The sequence below is a fragment of the Hipposideros armiger genome, unplaced genomic scaffold (assembly GCF_001890085.2).
Source record: "Hipposideros armiger isolate ML-2016 unplaced genomic scaffold, ASM189008v1 scaffold_361, whole genome shotgun sequence".
Lineage (NCBI taxonomy): Eukaryota > Metazoa > Chordata > Mammalia > Chiroptera > Hipposideridae > Hipposideros > Hipposideros armiger.
In genome coordinates this window covers 334968-349777 of record NW_017731711.1, presented here as the reverse complement: position 1 = coordinate 349777, position 14810 = coordinate 334968, and the positions used below count along the sequence as shown (strand labels likewise).

The 14810-nt window shown below is 38.9% G+C and overlaps 1 protein-coding gene across 4 annotated transcripts in view; it reads right to left on the bottom strand.

Annotated features, from left to right (window-relative positions):
- The window catches only part of LRRC8B (leucine rich repeat containing 8 VRAC subunit B), a 72204-nt gene that overhangs the window by 26977 nt on the left and 30417 nt on the right, over positions 1-14810 (bottom strand). The window contains exons 1-2 of one of the 4 annotated variants that reach the window (XM_019661778.1): positions 14608-14745; positions 1620-1674 (exon numbers count right to left, since the gene is read on the bottom strand). The exons of 2 other annotated variants lie outside the window; for them this stretch is intronic. The gene's annotated coding sequence lies outside the window, so the exon portion shown is untranslated. Of the gene's footprint in view, positions 1-1619; positions 1675-14607; positions 14746-14810 lie in introns of those variants that run through there. One more of the 4 variants, XM_019661779.1, reaches the window with a different exon arrangement.

Here is a 14810-nt window from a genome sequence, read left to right as displayed (position 1 = left end):
ATGAGTAAGCAACAAGTCTTAACCCTTTCTCTAAAGTTAACATTTATATATACTCAATTATGGAGGCTAGAACTAGAAAGGCATACCAAGGAGATATGTGACATTGTTTCTGCCTTCACAGGATTTACAATTGTATTGTGGAGAGAAAACATGCATGGTTGAGAACACCACCATCTTATACTGTCACTTCAGTGCCACAATGAGTGAGATGATGGCTAAACCTAAAAAGTACTACATTTGGGTACACAAACAAAATAACCAAAGAGAAGGGGTGAAGCATCACTGAACAACAGCACTTGTCAAAGAGAGGTCGGAACTTTAGTCTGTCTATTCATGCAACAAATATTGAGAATGCCTACTATGTGCCAGGGGGAGTTCTATGTGTTAGGGAAATACAGGTATGTAAGATAGACAAGATACCCCTGCTCTCAGCAACATTACTGGGTAATAAGGGCAGAGAGACCAGAACCAAATATACAAACACAATAAAATAAAAAACACTATGAAGACTACAAAGCTATACTTTAGATTGGGTGGTCAGGGAAGGCCTGTTTAGAGGGATTGTCATTAGAACGTAGATCTAAATAGAGCCAGCCATGTGATGATACTGGGAAGATCATTCTAGGAAGAAGGAGCAAAAAGCTTAGGATGTGTAAGGATCAGAAAGGAGGCCACTCAGCTAGAATGTCAGGAGCCTTTAGAATGTAGAAGAGTGAAGAGGGCCTGCAAGCCAAGGTAAAGTTTGGATAACAAATAGTCCAGAAGAGATGGAAAAGCCACTGAAGAGTCATAAGTGGAGGAGTGGCTGATAATAGCTTTTAAAAATTTATAGTCAAGTCAATGAATCAGCAGGGAAATGTGGACATACTCAAGACGTCAAAGGACCTACACCTTCTTCTATAAAAAAAAAGGTGTTCAGAATACAGGAGCGGACAGACACACTGTCCTCACCACTGCTTCACTTGCACTATATGTTCAAAACTAGGCGACACGCTTTTAAAAATACGTGGTATTCACAACACTAGAGAGTCATGTTATTTAACACAATGTATAAATTCATCATTCATCATGTCAAAGTCAAAAGCTCTGCCACAGAGCTAATTTAAGATTAATCTCCCACAACTCTAAAAGAACGATGTTTGCAGAAATCAACAGTGCACAGGGCTTGCTTAGTTCTGACTTACCTACTCTAGGAGAGCATGGCCAGCTTTCACTTATGGAAATAGGGAAAACCAATTCTATGCATTAAAAACACTATCTTAAACAAATCAGAAAAATATAGACATGGAATAATGCAGTCTAAGTCTCTCATAGACATTATATTCTTTAGATCTTTAATGTTAAAAATGACAAATAGCGCGCGCACACACACACACACTCATACCCTTTCCTATATACAAAACCAACAAAGCACAGTAACATGACATTTTGCCGAGATGTACACAGATTTAATTTTCATTTAACTGGTTTAAATACATCAAAAAGATTTTACTCAAAACATCTGTAGGAATAGTAATCTCCTTGTACATATTAAGTATTCAATATTTGTTTGCCCCAAGCTACTAACGTAATAGTAATTATCTTTACCATGTGTTCACAATTCAGAATGTTAATCTTACCCTATGAATGTTGGTCAACTGGAAACTCTGCAATTAGTTTCTATTTGAAAAATTCCTAAAGAGAAATCATAAACATATTGTTATATTTTATGTATCACAGGACTACAAGACAATTTATTCACCTAAAATTTCTAACATCTATAGTAACTTTATGACACATAAAAGATGACTTCTTAAAAATTTGAGTGTTGTTAAAGAGACCACCTTCTGACCTCTCACAAAAGGTGTTAACCCAGGAAAACAAACAAATCACTGCCACAAGTAACACATTTGATCTCATCACCATGGCAGTTTATAAGGTACAAAATGCGAACATTAAATTTTTAATGAAAAATGACATATCATTATATCTGAGGCACCCTTCATTTTATAAATAAAAGGTAGAAAAACCCATTGTAAATATCTATGCTTCATACAAAAAATAGGGAAATATTAGGGAAAAAAATAATATTTGAGCTTGTTTTCTCCTGCCTGGTTTTTTTGTTTTTTTGCTGGACAGTTGGTTTTACACAATTGTGCCACTGTAAAATTCAATGGCACAGCACAGATCTCCTTTTGCCTCATTTATCATAGGCTTTCTCAATGTTGTTATCGTTTCTCTAAAGGTCATTTTTGATGGAAGCATAATAGTTCATACACCAGTATGTCACAGTTTACAAAACCGTTTTCCTATGAAATTTTAGATTTTCCCCTTTTATTACTAATAATGCTGTAAACATCTGTACTCTGGTCATAAGATTTCCTTTGTACAGACTTCCAAAAGTGACAGTAATGGTCACATTATTTCCCAAGAAGATTATACAAATTTTCTTTCCTATAAACAAGATATGAGTAGCACCCTCAACAAATGTGGGAATCATTGTTTAAAGAAAAACAAACAAAACAAAACTTTGCTAATTCCATACATGAAAAATGATGTTATTGTTGCTTTAATTCTTTGAGTTGGGCTGAATGCTTTTCAACATGTTTTATTAACGAGTTTCATTCCTTTTTTTTCTATTTAACATTTACCTAAACCAGAGGGATATTTTGTTGAGAAGATATAAATGTAGAACTTAATGAAAGCTCTCTCATAATGACATCTTGTCATCTCAGTACAGCCATTACTGTCAAGTAAAAAAAAACACAACAAAATGTAGTTCAGTTTCTTTATCCAGGCTAAAACCAAATCACTCTAATTTTAGAAAGCATAGAAAAAGTTAGTGCCTTTCTTCCTCCCCAGCAGCTAACAAAAGTGCACGCTGGAAGGATGAGATATGGAAACACTAAGTGGCAATGCTTCTTTGAATAGAATAAACAGTCCATATTAGGCAGGATAAAAAGAGGACTCAGGCTGTCGCAGGAATTTGGACAGACCCAGCATCAATGGGTTCTCCAGTTTGCTCTGCCAATGAGTGTTATAAAACTGGCATTACCTCCCCCATCACCTTCAACAACATTTTCTCTCCCCAGCAGCAGGACACAAGACATGTATTTTCACTTAAAAAGTCAATTCCAAAAAGTCATGTCCAAATCTGGAAGACAAGTAAAACACTAAGAATTCCCTTTCTCAAATAAGAGCTCCTTTCAGAAGGTTCCCAAAGAGAAATTTATAGGAGAATAATACTGCCAAGTGACTACGGATCAAGGAACAATAGGAGGCAATCAGCTTTCCGATAGAAACACTGAAGACCCCAAGGCTTTTACTTTGAAAATTGAGAAGTCTGGATGCTCTTATTTTCTGCTGGTCAGTAGAGATAGTGGAGATTGAGAAAACAAACTCCTTTGTAGAAAAGCAAACAACGGTAAAATTTTGCAATCTGAGAATGGCTTTCCATTTGGACGAATTTGTCTTTTAGTGATAATTAAATAAATCTTAGATTTAGCAACAAGTCAAGAATCTCCTCATAGTCGCTTGATTTCATTTTGCAGTTCAGATAAGGCATGAATCACTGCTATATCACACTTATTCACCCTGTTTTGTGCAACTCCGTAAGTGTAAAGCTTTAGGTTATGTAAAATTAAAGTATCCTATTTCATCAAGTTGAAAGGTTCAAACTACAAATACCAGGTGTATTTAAATGAGCATTTCACTTCACCATCTGCCCCACCCCGGGGTCTGCTTCAAGAGCCACCACGACCTCCACAGGCGGAATCCACTGCTTTTCCACCTGGTTCCTACAGCACTTTATTAATAGTTCTCTCACATGGCTTTATAGTAGATCATAAGCTATTGTCCCAAGTTCCTTGAGGACTGGGGCAGTATCTTATTTACCTATATCCCTGGGATCCATTCCAGTGTCTCTTAACAGAGCTAGACTAGGGGCCTGGATCTCACGGCAGCTTCCATGTAGCAATTCATCAATGGGGTGTTGAAACATCTCTGGAAACTTAACTAGATTCAACAAAAACAGTATCTACCAGAACTTTTCTCAGGGATTGTGCAGAATGTGGCCGGAAGGAAAGATAAGCAGTCTGCTATCTTTCTTCTGGTCAGTTGAGATCCTGGGAACTGGCAGAGGGGAAACTAGAGGGCTTCTTGAGCTCCCCTGTTCCCTCTCATAGAGTGCTTGGCTTTTCCTCTTAAAAATGGCCTGAATGAATAAATAATGACATTCCAAAGTGACACCAAATCATTAGCCTACCCAGGGTAACAAGTTATTAATCCACCTAGAGTACTCCCATGTCTCACTCCTGTCCCTGGCATTAAAAAAAAGAAAGAAAAAAAAAGAAAATGGAAATAATGAATTAATGAGTGAACAAATACCAGATCAGGTTTCACCACCCCGTAAGAAACCAAGGGCATGGAGGGGGAGGACTGGCTCTCTGAAAGGTCTGTGAACACACTTGGTGCGCTTGCACAATGGATCTGGACGGGTGGCGAAACAAAATGGCAGGGAGCCTCACCATGTCCATCACTCTATATAGGCACAGAGAGGCCAAGCACTCACCCTTCAGGAAGAAAGGGGAAAAATTCATAGTTGCCAACTTCCCAACCAAATATGACATCTCACAAATCTGAACGGAGAACTGCTGTCAAATTCAGCATGACTGGCTGCATTGTAATGACCGTGAGTCATTTTGAATCAGTGATGGATCACTGGGTAAATGCCACAGCATTCCTAAATGACCTTAACATTTTATCAAATTAGGATTTCACAATTCTTCTTTTGTACAAGTTAACAATAGAATGCAACAGGCATAATGCCATCACCAGTGGAATTATCACATTATCACCCAAACAAGGATGGTGTGTATCGTGCCCTGTCCACCTTCCCCCAAGACCATAGGCTCTAGGAAGAAAAGGACATTTCCTGTCTCCCCAGGGCCTGCCACATAGTAGGTGCTCCATATGTATTGTAATTCTAAAACCCTGGGAGCTATGATCAAACTGACAACATTACATGTCCTTGGATGATTTCAGTCTTATAAAATAGCGATGTTACATCTGGTATAACATATTCTTAACCCAATGACAAAAATCAAATTGTCATGCATTGCAAATCAGCCTAGTGTTTAGACTGAGCTAATTTCGGACCTTAAAATACAAAAGTTTAATGATCACCAAGTATTAAATAACCATTAAACACAAAAGATATTTAAAATGAACACTGCTGCCCACTGACCCCCACATATGTAGTTGCCCCACACCTCATGCTTCGCCAGCATTTAGGGAGTGCTGAGAATTCTATCATCTGCCATTAAACTGCACCACTCACCGGGTAGATGCCTTCCTGCCTCTCACTTGGATCTCTTAGGAGAGTTCAGTGTACAGGGGCCAGACCTAACACATAAGAGATTCTCAGTAATTATCTGCTGAATGGAAAAAGGTGGTGGGAGATGGAAAGGGGAAGGCTACCATTTACTGGGTACTTTGTGAGGTAGGTATTAGGATCTCAACTCTAACGGCGAGAGAGCCGAGGATCGGAGAAACTAAGAAACTTGCTCAAGCTCACAAAGCAAACCCAGAATTCACAGCAGCTCTAAGAGCCATCTGCTATATTGTCTCTCCAATGAGCTATATAAAATGGAGTTTTGTATAGAATATGACAGCCCTCTTCAAAAAACAAATCTACTATCTATCTTTTAGAGAAACTAAAAGACATAATCTAAAAAAATCAGATGTATATAGTTCTTCTAGCTCATTACTCAGTATTCTATCTAGGGAAACAGAATCAAGCGCTCCCTTCTTCACTCTGCCTGTCTCTATTAAGTAATTAAGATCAACATGATAGCCAGAGCAAGGGTGCATCCGGCTGGCGCAACCACTTACAGAGAAACATTTACCCACCAATTTAATGACGAGGGATAACTGAAGTTTAATCTGTGCTTAAATGATATTTTACAGGGCTTTTCTTCCTGTCTTCCTATTATTATAAAATCTGGTTAAAATAAATTAATACCATATCACCTAAATGTGAACTTCCTTCTGAATGACTTAAGAAGAGTATCACATGCCCTCAATGTGTTATTTTAATATGTTAGTTACTTTGTTAGACCTAGTTATTATCCTCAAATTCTTATGAATATTTGAAAGACCGGGAAGAGCGTGGCAGAAAGTTTAAGATCGAGTTCTGACATTGTCATTTGCCACTTGCTTGATCTTAGATAAGCTAAGTACTAATTTTGTCATCTGTAAAATAGATATTAATGGAGTTGTTTTAGGAATTACATGAGGTAACTATAAATCAAATGCTTAGCACAGCAGCAGGTACAAAGTAAGTACTCAAAAATGGTAATTTATTAACAGAGTAGTAGCTTTATCTAAAATCAATCCTCTAAAGTTTGGCTTTAAAGTATTACCCTGTAAAGAGAAACTAGATTGGGTGTTAGGGAGTTTGATTTTCCACCTAAGTTAGCGATTTGCATGCCGGATTTTGCAAAATGTCACATGACTCCAGTTTCTACTCCGGTGTTATGAAATGTAAACATAACTTACCTCAGCTATTTAATATATGTGCCCATAGGATACAGTAATGCAACTTTTTTCTAATGTTAACCTGTGTAAACTAACCTCTGCTTTTTGATGCAGTCAGTGCCTGTCTCCCAATCAAAATCCATGATGCAGACAAGATAAATATAGCCAATGTCACCCAAGCAAAGGCCATGTTTCAAGTAAATAAACCTACATATTTAAATATATAAATATATATATATATATATATATATATATATACACAACTATATAGTTGTATAAAAATGCAAATGTACTTAATGCCATAGAACTGTACACTTAACAATGGTTAAAATGGTAAATTTTATGTTACATACATTTTACCACAAAAAAATCTATAATCATGTAAAATAGGAAAACTGTTCTGACTGCTTTAAAATGAACATAAATGTATTACACAAATTAAATATACAGTGAGCCCCAATGTACTAGAAGACATGCCAATACATGAAAATTTCCCTGTGTCAAATTTGCTTTGTCCACAATTCATGGGTTATTATAAGAAATACTAAATACTTAATTATCAATTTTGTTTGTTACCTTGAATGAGAATGGTTTGAGTGGGAGAGATATGATCCTACTAGTTTGTCCAGAAAAGCATAAATCTTTTTCACGCTAGATAAATAACCATATATGAAGTTAACACATTCAAATATCTTCTAGTGACTGTCTAGAGAGGCACACACAAGGTTTGTCTTTTCCTGAAAATAACCATGGAAGAACCCACATTTACAAAAATCACAAATACATTAAGATAGATTTGAAAAGTATTTGATCTTCTTGTTAATCTTTTATTAAGAGGGCAATCTATTAAGTTGGTCAACCCCTGTTGTCAGGTTTCAGGAGACCCAATTTCTACTCCCTACTTTACATCTAACTGACAGTATAACATTGGGCAAGTCATCTCCCCTCACTTGACCTGATTTTCCTCACTTATAATGTTAGAGAGCCAGATGATTGATAGACCCTCCACTTCTTGCATTCTACTAGCCTAGGAGTTGATTAATTGCAGCTGGAGCTAAAGGATACATAATCTGAAAACACTTCTCTGGAGTGGTGAGAACTGGACAGGGCTTCAAAGGAAAAAAAAAATGACAGCACCAGGAAAAGCATTAACTCCAAGAAGAACGATGCATATTTTCTTAGAAAGCACTGGAATGGTCTACAACTGGCAATGAACAAACTGGTCTTGCTAAAAGGAGAGTAAAAGTGGGTCATGGCAAGAAAAGGTCAACAGGTCAAGCATATAATGAAAGCATTGATTTTAACTGAAGGTGAAAAGGTCACTGGAACCATGGGAGGGTCCTAACAAACTCATGCCTTAAGGATTGGCGTTCACTGGGATTCAGTGCTTGACCAGCAGTTTCTCTGCTCATGCATATGCTCTCCTGGGGTGTTATCCTCTACTCTTAAGGATCATTCACCGCCTCTGTGTAGATGATTCCCAAACTACACAGTAAGCCCACCTCTCAAAGCCCAAGCCTCAGAGTCATCTCCCCAACATCTTTCTGGCTATCCATTGAGATGTGCGGACACAACTCAAACTCAACATGTCCGCTGAATCTGCCATTTCTGCTACACCCACACCAAACGTGCTCTTTTTGGGTCCCTGAATATTGATAGCAACATCAAGATTAACAGCTGAAGGATGTTGTAGGGTGTTAGAATACCAAGAGCTCAGGTACGAAACCCAAGAGCCTTTTTTTCCTCTACTTCCTCAATTCTGTCAGTTCTTTTCTTAAATTAGCCTCTTCTGGATCCCCGATACCACTGCCTAGGGTGGAGCCCACCCCATCTTTATTTTACCTCTAATATCCATCCACTCTTAGGGCCAGTATGATTGTCCATATTGAAAAGCGGAGGACAGGGAGGCTTGGACTGGGTGAGTGGAAAGGACAACTGAAATACCCTCTTCTCTTCCTCTCTTAGTCCCATTTCCATTTTGCAGCCAGAGAACTCTTTCTAAAACCTATCACCTCTTGATTTGCTTTTCTTGTTATAAAGACAAAATAATGTCTCAGGGAGGGGTGGGGGAGGCCTGCCAATGGAACCTGATGGAAATGAGTACTATCCAACTTCTCTTGCTGTTTTATTGGCTCTTCTATCAACTTCCCAGGAATGCTAATGTTTGACCCCAAAAGGCTGGGCAGACTAGATCACATATTCTGTGATCACTGTGACCATCACTCACTTGAAAATTGCTGAGAAAGGAAGAAAGGATGCTTCACTGTGTGGCTCACTGGGAGCACGACACACTCAACCTCCCATATTATAACAGCATGGCGACCTCTAAGCTCAGCTCACACCGCCTGTGTCACAATTCTGATAGTTTCAACTACAGATGTGAGGGGAAGGGATTTTTAAAGCCTGAAGCTCTGTTTCTATGTACATGTTACTGGGGTCTATGCCTCCAGGTCCTGGGCATCTTTACAGAAGTTTTCTTCTACTCCCTGGTCAGCAGCAGCCATTATTGTGGTGGTCAGCTCTGGGAATAGAGTGATTGCTCCTCCTGCTGACACACTGCCCTGTAAATGTTCTGAATCTGCTTTAGGCAAATGCAAACTGCCCAAGTTTACATCTTTTGTTCCTTTTAACCCTAGGGCCCTCAGCTTCTCCACTCACCCCACCATGAGACTGAGAGACAGGGGCTGGTTTTCCATGGTGGCAGTGTGGAAAACATGCACTGTGCCAGGAGTCCCGGGCCTGCCTCCGCCACCATCTGCATGGGCTTCGGCAAGTCACTCACCCAGTTCAAGCCTCCCTGTCCTCCGCTTTTCAATATGGACAATCGTACTGGCCCTAAGAGTGGATGGATGTTAGAGGTAAAATAAATATTGTGCGAGTACTTTGGAACCACTAAAGTGGCGCATGAGTGTAAAGGGGAACTCATAACGAAAGCCCATTTTTTTTTGCTGGGAAAGCAATTTTAAAAAAGGATGGCCTTGGAACATTATTTAAATTGAAATGAAACAACCCATGAAGTGAGCTTTATTTACTTCATTTTGGTTCCAAGGAAACAAAACAGCAAGTGTTACAGTCACCCACACTTTCTAACACTTAAGTCCTACTCAGTGTCAAAAGGAACTTTGTAAAAAGGCCCAGTGGTCCAGGTAGAGCTACGTGGCTCAAACATAGAATTGCACTGTGAGAAGACAATAATCTGAGTAGAAAATTCTTCTCCAAATCAACCTTGCAATACAGACTGACAATGGACCATTCAGTCTACCAATTGAGGAAAAGGAGAGAGGGAGAGAAGGAGGAAGAGAGGGAGAGAGAGAGAGAGAGAGAGAGAGAGAGAAAAGAAACAACACCCACAGCCTTTGGCTCACAGTACCAGTGAAGCACAGCTGTGTCTATCCGCCCAACCCAGAAGAGGCCTTTTAAAACATTCCAGTCAGCCAATACGGCTTATCTTTTCAGGCTCCAATTTTCCCTGAAAGAAGGTGTGGGAAATGAAGCTTTGGGCAAGAACATTAAAAGAGAAACAGGTCAGTTTTGAAAAAATAGGCTCTTATGTCATCTATTACTTCAGGTAAAAAGTCCACTTTCACCTTGGTGTTATATAAATCAATGTTTCATATTTGCAACTTGGTGAATGGCCGCTGGCCAGAATCACTGGTTTCCATTTGCTCCTCTGCTAAAGCAGAACAATGTGTGGTTTACATTTAAGGTAAACATAGCGAGATGTCTTTTTTCTGACAGATTTTCTCTAACATTAACTGGGTGTCTTGCAATGCAATCTGGGTAGTTAATGTCAGACTCCACAGGTTTCAGGGCTCATCCCATACGACTGTCCCCACTTCAGACACCAGTTCCAAATCCAGGGACGCAGGCTACCCATCCTTCTGTCTGACTTGATGACAAATTCAGGGGTTCCCACAACCCTCTCCTTAAGTTTAATAATTCACTAGAGCATAGAAAAAAATTGCAGAATGCAGGGAAACACTTGACCTAGTATGACTGGTTTACGTAAAGGACACAACTCAGGAGCAGCCAAATGGAAGTGATGTGCAGGGTGGTGCTGTGTGGAGGGGCAGGAACAGAGCGTCCAGGCCCTTTCCAAGCACCCCACCCTCCCAGCACTTCAGTCTGTTCACCGATGTGGAAGCTCCTGGAGCCCTGGCATTTGGGGGTTGGGGGGTGGGCTGGGGTTATGGACGTTTCATTACATAGACATGGTGATTAAATTGCTGGGCATTGGTGACTGAAGAATCTCCAGCCCCTCTCCCCTTTCCAGAGGTTAGGGGTGAACTGAAAGGTCCAACCCTTTCATCACATGGTTGGTTTCTCTGGAGACCAGCCCCCATCCTGAAGCTATTTAGGGGCCCATCACGAGTCACCTCATTAGTATAAACTCAGATATGGTGGAAAGGGGCGCATTATGAGTAACAAAAGGTGCTCCTACCAGGAAATTCCAAGGGTTTTAGGAGCTCTAAGCCAGGAACCAGGAAGCAAAGACCAAATGCAAATTTCTATTATACCACTCATAGCATGTCACTGCACAGGCACAGTCTCACATGAGGGCCAATTCTTCCACAAAGTAGTTGCAAGTTGAAACAGTGCCAAACAATCCACTTAGAAAGTCAAGCTCCCCTTCAAGGCGCAAACAGGACAGACATTTAAGCCATTGTCCTCCTGAGACAATGACTTACAGAAGTTACTTTCTAACGTTCGCCTTCCCTGATCACTCCAACCAGGCCCTTCACACACACTCTTTTAACTTCGTATCCTGTGCTTTCATAGCACATATCACACAACTTCATATGACTGTTCAATGAAAGGTTTCTTTCTCTTCCACTAAACTAACTATAAGCTCTATGAGGTCTGGTTTACAAGCATCATCCTTTCCTTGTACACCGAGCTTAGCAGGCAGAAGCTGCTATTAAGTATTAAATGAACAGATAAAAGACTAAAAATTAGACTCCCTTGCTTGGAGCAAACACCATGGCCACATCATTTTGTCCTTAGATTACTAAATGATATATGACACGCAAAGGTCCCTGAGTTCTGTAGCACATAAAGACTCCATGTGAGACCCATCAGCAGAGAAGAGAAGTTTATCTCAGCCAGGCATTAAGAATGATTGTAGGCAGCTCAGCGCATATTGACGTAAGAGCATAAGGTCGGGCTTCTGAAAGAGCCCACAAATAACTAATAGGAATCAAATGCCCACGTTCCAGAAAAGGTGACAGGTAGGGCTTCTGCACATTGGGCTTCAAAACTCAGAACTGTGCAGTGTCACTTGGTGTTAGCAAAGGAGAGAAGCATGTACTCCCTGGGAATTTTAGAGTTTTGATGACTTCCCAGAAGACAAAAGCCACATTCCCCATCTGGGAGCTTAACACATGACTTCTAAATCAGGGTGGGGCTTTGTCTGGCTCAGTGACAAATTCAGCTGCACAACATGCATAATCTCCAGTCAAACTTGAGTTTCTCCTTTATACACAGCAAATGAATCTACAGTTATTTGTGGTTTTTTTCCTGTATCTTTCTTTCCTTACCCAAATACAAGAAACGATTTCTTCTATTTATATTTGAGAACACCATCTGTTTTTGTTGTGGAAATTCTCACCTATTCAAGGAAGGAAACAACTTAGTCCTTGGTTGAATAGAGGTAGAAAGGAAGAGGACCCTAGGTACCACCAACTTGAGTCATGACCAGCAAAGGGGCCCAAAAGAAAGTACAAGAGGCATGTCTTGCATCTACTCTAACACTAGGTGTACTCAATCATGACCTAGCTTCTGCTAGATGCAAAGCATCATCCCAGATGTTTAAGGAGATAGAAAGGTGTCAAACTCAGACATGACCCTCAAAAGGAACTTATGCTTTGGTGAAATAAAGCATAAATATAAGAAAGATCAAACAAATGGATTACACAGTTGTGTCTTAAGGCAATATACTCATCGCCAAAGGAATAATAGTTATGGCATAGGAGTTACGAGTTAGACAGAGAAAGATGCATAGAATTTATATAGGTGGGAGCTAAAAAGATAGGGGTTAATAATAGGGTACTTAATATTTTATGTGGAGGAATGGAGGAACAAATAAAGAGGGTAAGAGGAATCCAAGGTAAATTTAAGGAGTTAGCGAAGAAACATATATATAGATGGAGTGGTATTTTTGAGATAGAAATAATGAAGATAAGATGAGGAAGTAGATTAGGGTCAACTATTAAAGAAAGTTTAGAATTTGAGGCTAAGAACTTTTCAAGACATAGCTCAGAATTTAGCATGTAACAGCCACCTGAAAAATGATTGTTTGGGGGTAAAAATATCAGTTTTAGAATTAATAGCCAAATATTTTTACAAGAGCAGAAAGGAATTTAGATTTGATCATACAAGCAGGAAGGAATCACTGATGGTATCTGAGCAGGGGATTCATGGAAAAAATACATTTAAGGGCATATTAGTGTATATGAAGGAAATTAATCCAAAAGCATCATGAAGAATCTGCTGCAGGGGATTTGAGAATGAGAGCAGGAAGCCAAATTCTATATTAGGGTATATATCAGATCACCTTGTAAAGCAAAATATAAATGAACTTTAAATTTAAAGCAGATATTTTCAAGTAGAAAAGTAGTTATCCTTCAATAAACTATCAAATTAGCCAGTAAAATGATGCAACTGGTAAAAAAAATTAGATTTAGATTTTTCCAGAAAGTCTTAATTGATGTTTTCAAAAGAGAAATGGATTTGATTAGTTTTTTGTTGTTGTTTTTTACACTATTTGGTACCTGAATGGTGAAATTAGATGCTTTGGGGTAAAAATATCACTTTTAGAATTAATAGCTAAATATTTCATGCAATGCTATCACACACAAGAACAGCCATTTAAAACACATACACAAAAGGGTGCCAGGTATACTAATAGCCATGTTAAACACGCCATAAGCAAGCCATCAGCTTAAGAATATAGAATATACTGGACCTTTCTTCTGGAAAAATCATTAGTCGTTCATTATGTCACTCACCATGCAATCAAACTTCTGTTTAAAATCAAGTTACAATTACTGTAATTATGGGCCAACATTTCATTTGTTTCACAACTGGTGCTTACTCATACAGTTCTGTAGATGACTTCACCTTAAGGTAACTTAATTAAATTTAGTACCTAAGAGGTTTATTTTTTATTTTTTTAGAGTTTTCTTTAAGCAACAGCTTTACCAATTTAGGCACTGGGAATCTTATGTCTACAAAAATTACCACAAGAACTAAATCTAAATCAAACCAAAATGCTTTCATCTCTTATAAAACAATATTCTTCTCTCATAAACACTTTATTTAAATATTTCCCAGCAACAGGCTTGTGTGGACAAACCAGGAAGTGAAATCAAATATGATCCCATTGTGAAAGCCCAGTAAAATGAAAGAATACATTTGGAATTAGCTGGGTCACTATTAAAATTTCATTTCAAAAGCCATTACCTTAGATACATCAATTTAATTAAAACTGTCATAAGAGGAATTTCAAAAGCACAAGTGTCTTCATTTTGTTATTTGGCAATTCCCCCAATCTTCTATGCAAATATCTTTTCCTAGCCCGGTTGGCTCATCAGAAATGCAAGCACTCACCCAGCCCGCCCATGAATGAACAGGGAAAGCTATCATTTTCATGCTGGCAAATCTACTCTGCAAAGAAACAATAGCAATCTTTAGTGACTTGCTTTGGAGGAATGCACCTTTTGCTTCGAAGGTAAAAAGTAAATTCCATTTCTCGTAGTTATTTTGCTGGGGTTACTATCTTTCCCTTTCTTCTACTGTAAATTATAAATTCCCTGAAAACAGGGGCCATATTTTACTTGTTTGATTGGTTAATAAGTACCATCACTTTTAAGAACTTTTAAGCAGGTACTCTGCTCAATAGCTTACTGGCATGGATTCTAGAGGTATTAGTACTGAGGTATTGATCAGAAGGACGGATTGATGGCAGACTAGATGTTAAGGAAAGCCATGACTCAAGGAAAAGTGGCCACCCTCGTTTTGGCCACAGGGCCAGTGGTGAAAACTGATCAGTAGAGGAGAGTGATGAGCATTTAAAGGCTGAGTTTGCAGTACCTGTGAGCCATTTAGGTGGTGAGGTCTAGTAGGCAGCTGGAAATACAAACTGGAGTCCTGGAGGCAGAACATATGAATGAGTTTTGTTAGACTGTTCATTTTTGCTGCTGACCCTGGTCAATGCTGGGTTTAAAAGCTTACACTTGGTAATTTGGAAAAAAACAAGTTATTTAAAATAAAGAACTAAACGTAGCCTGAGTCCA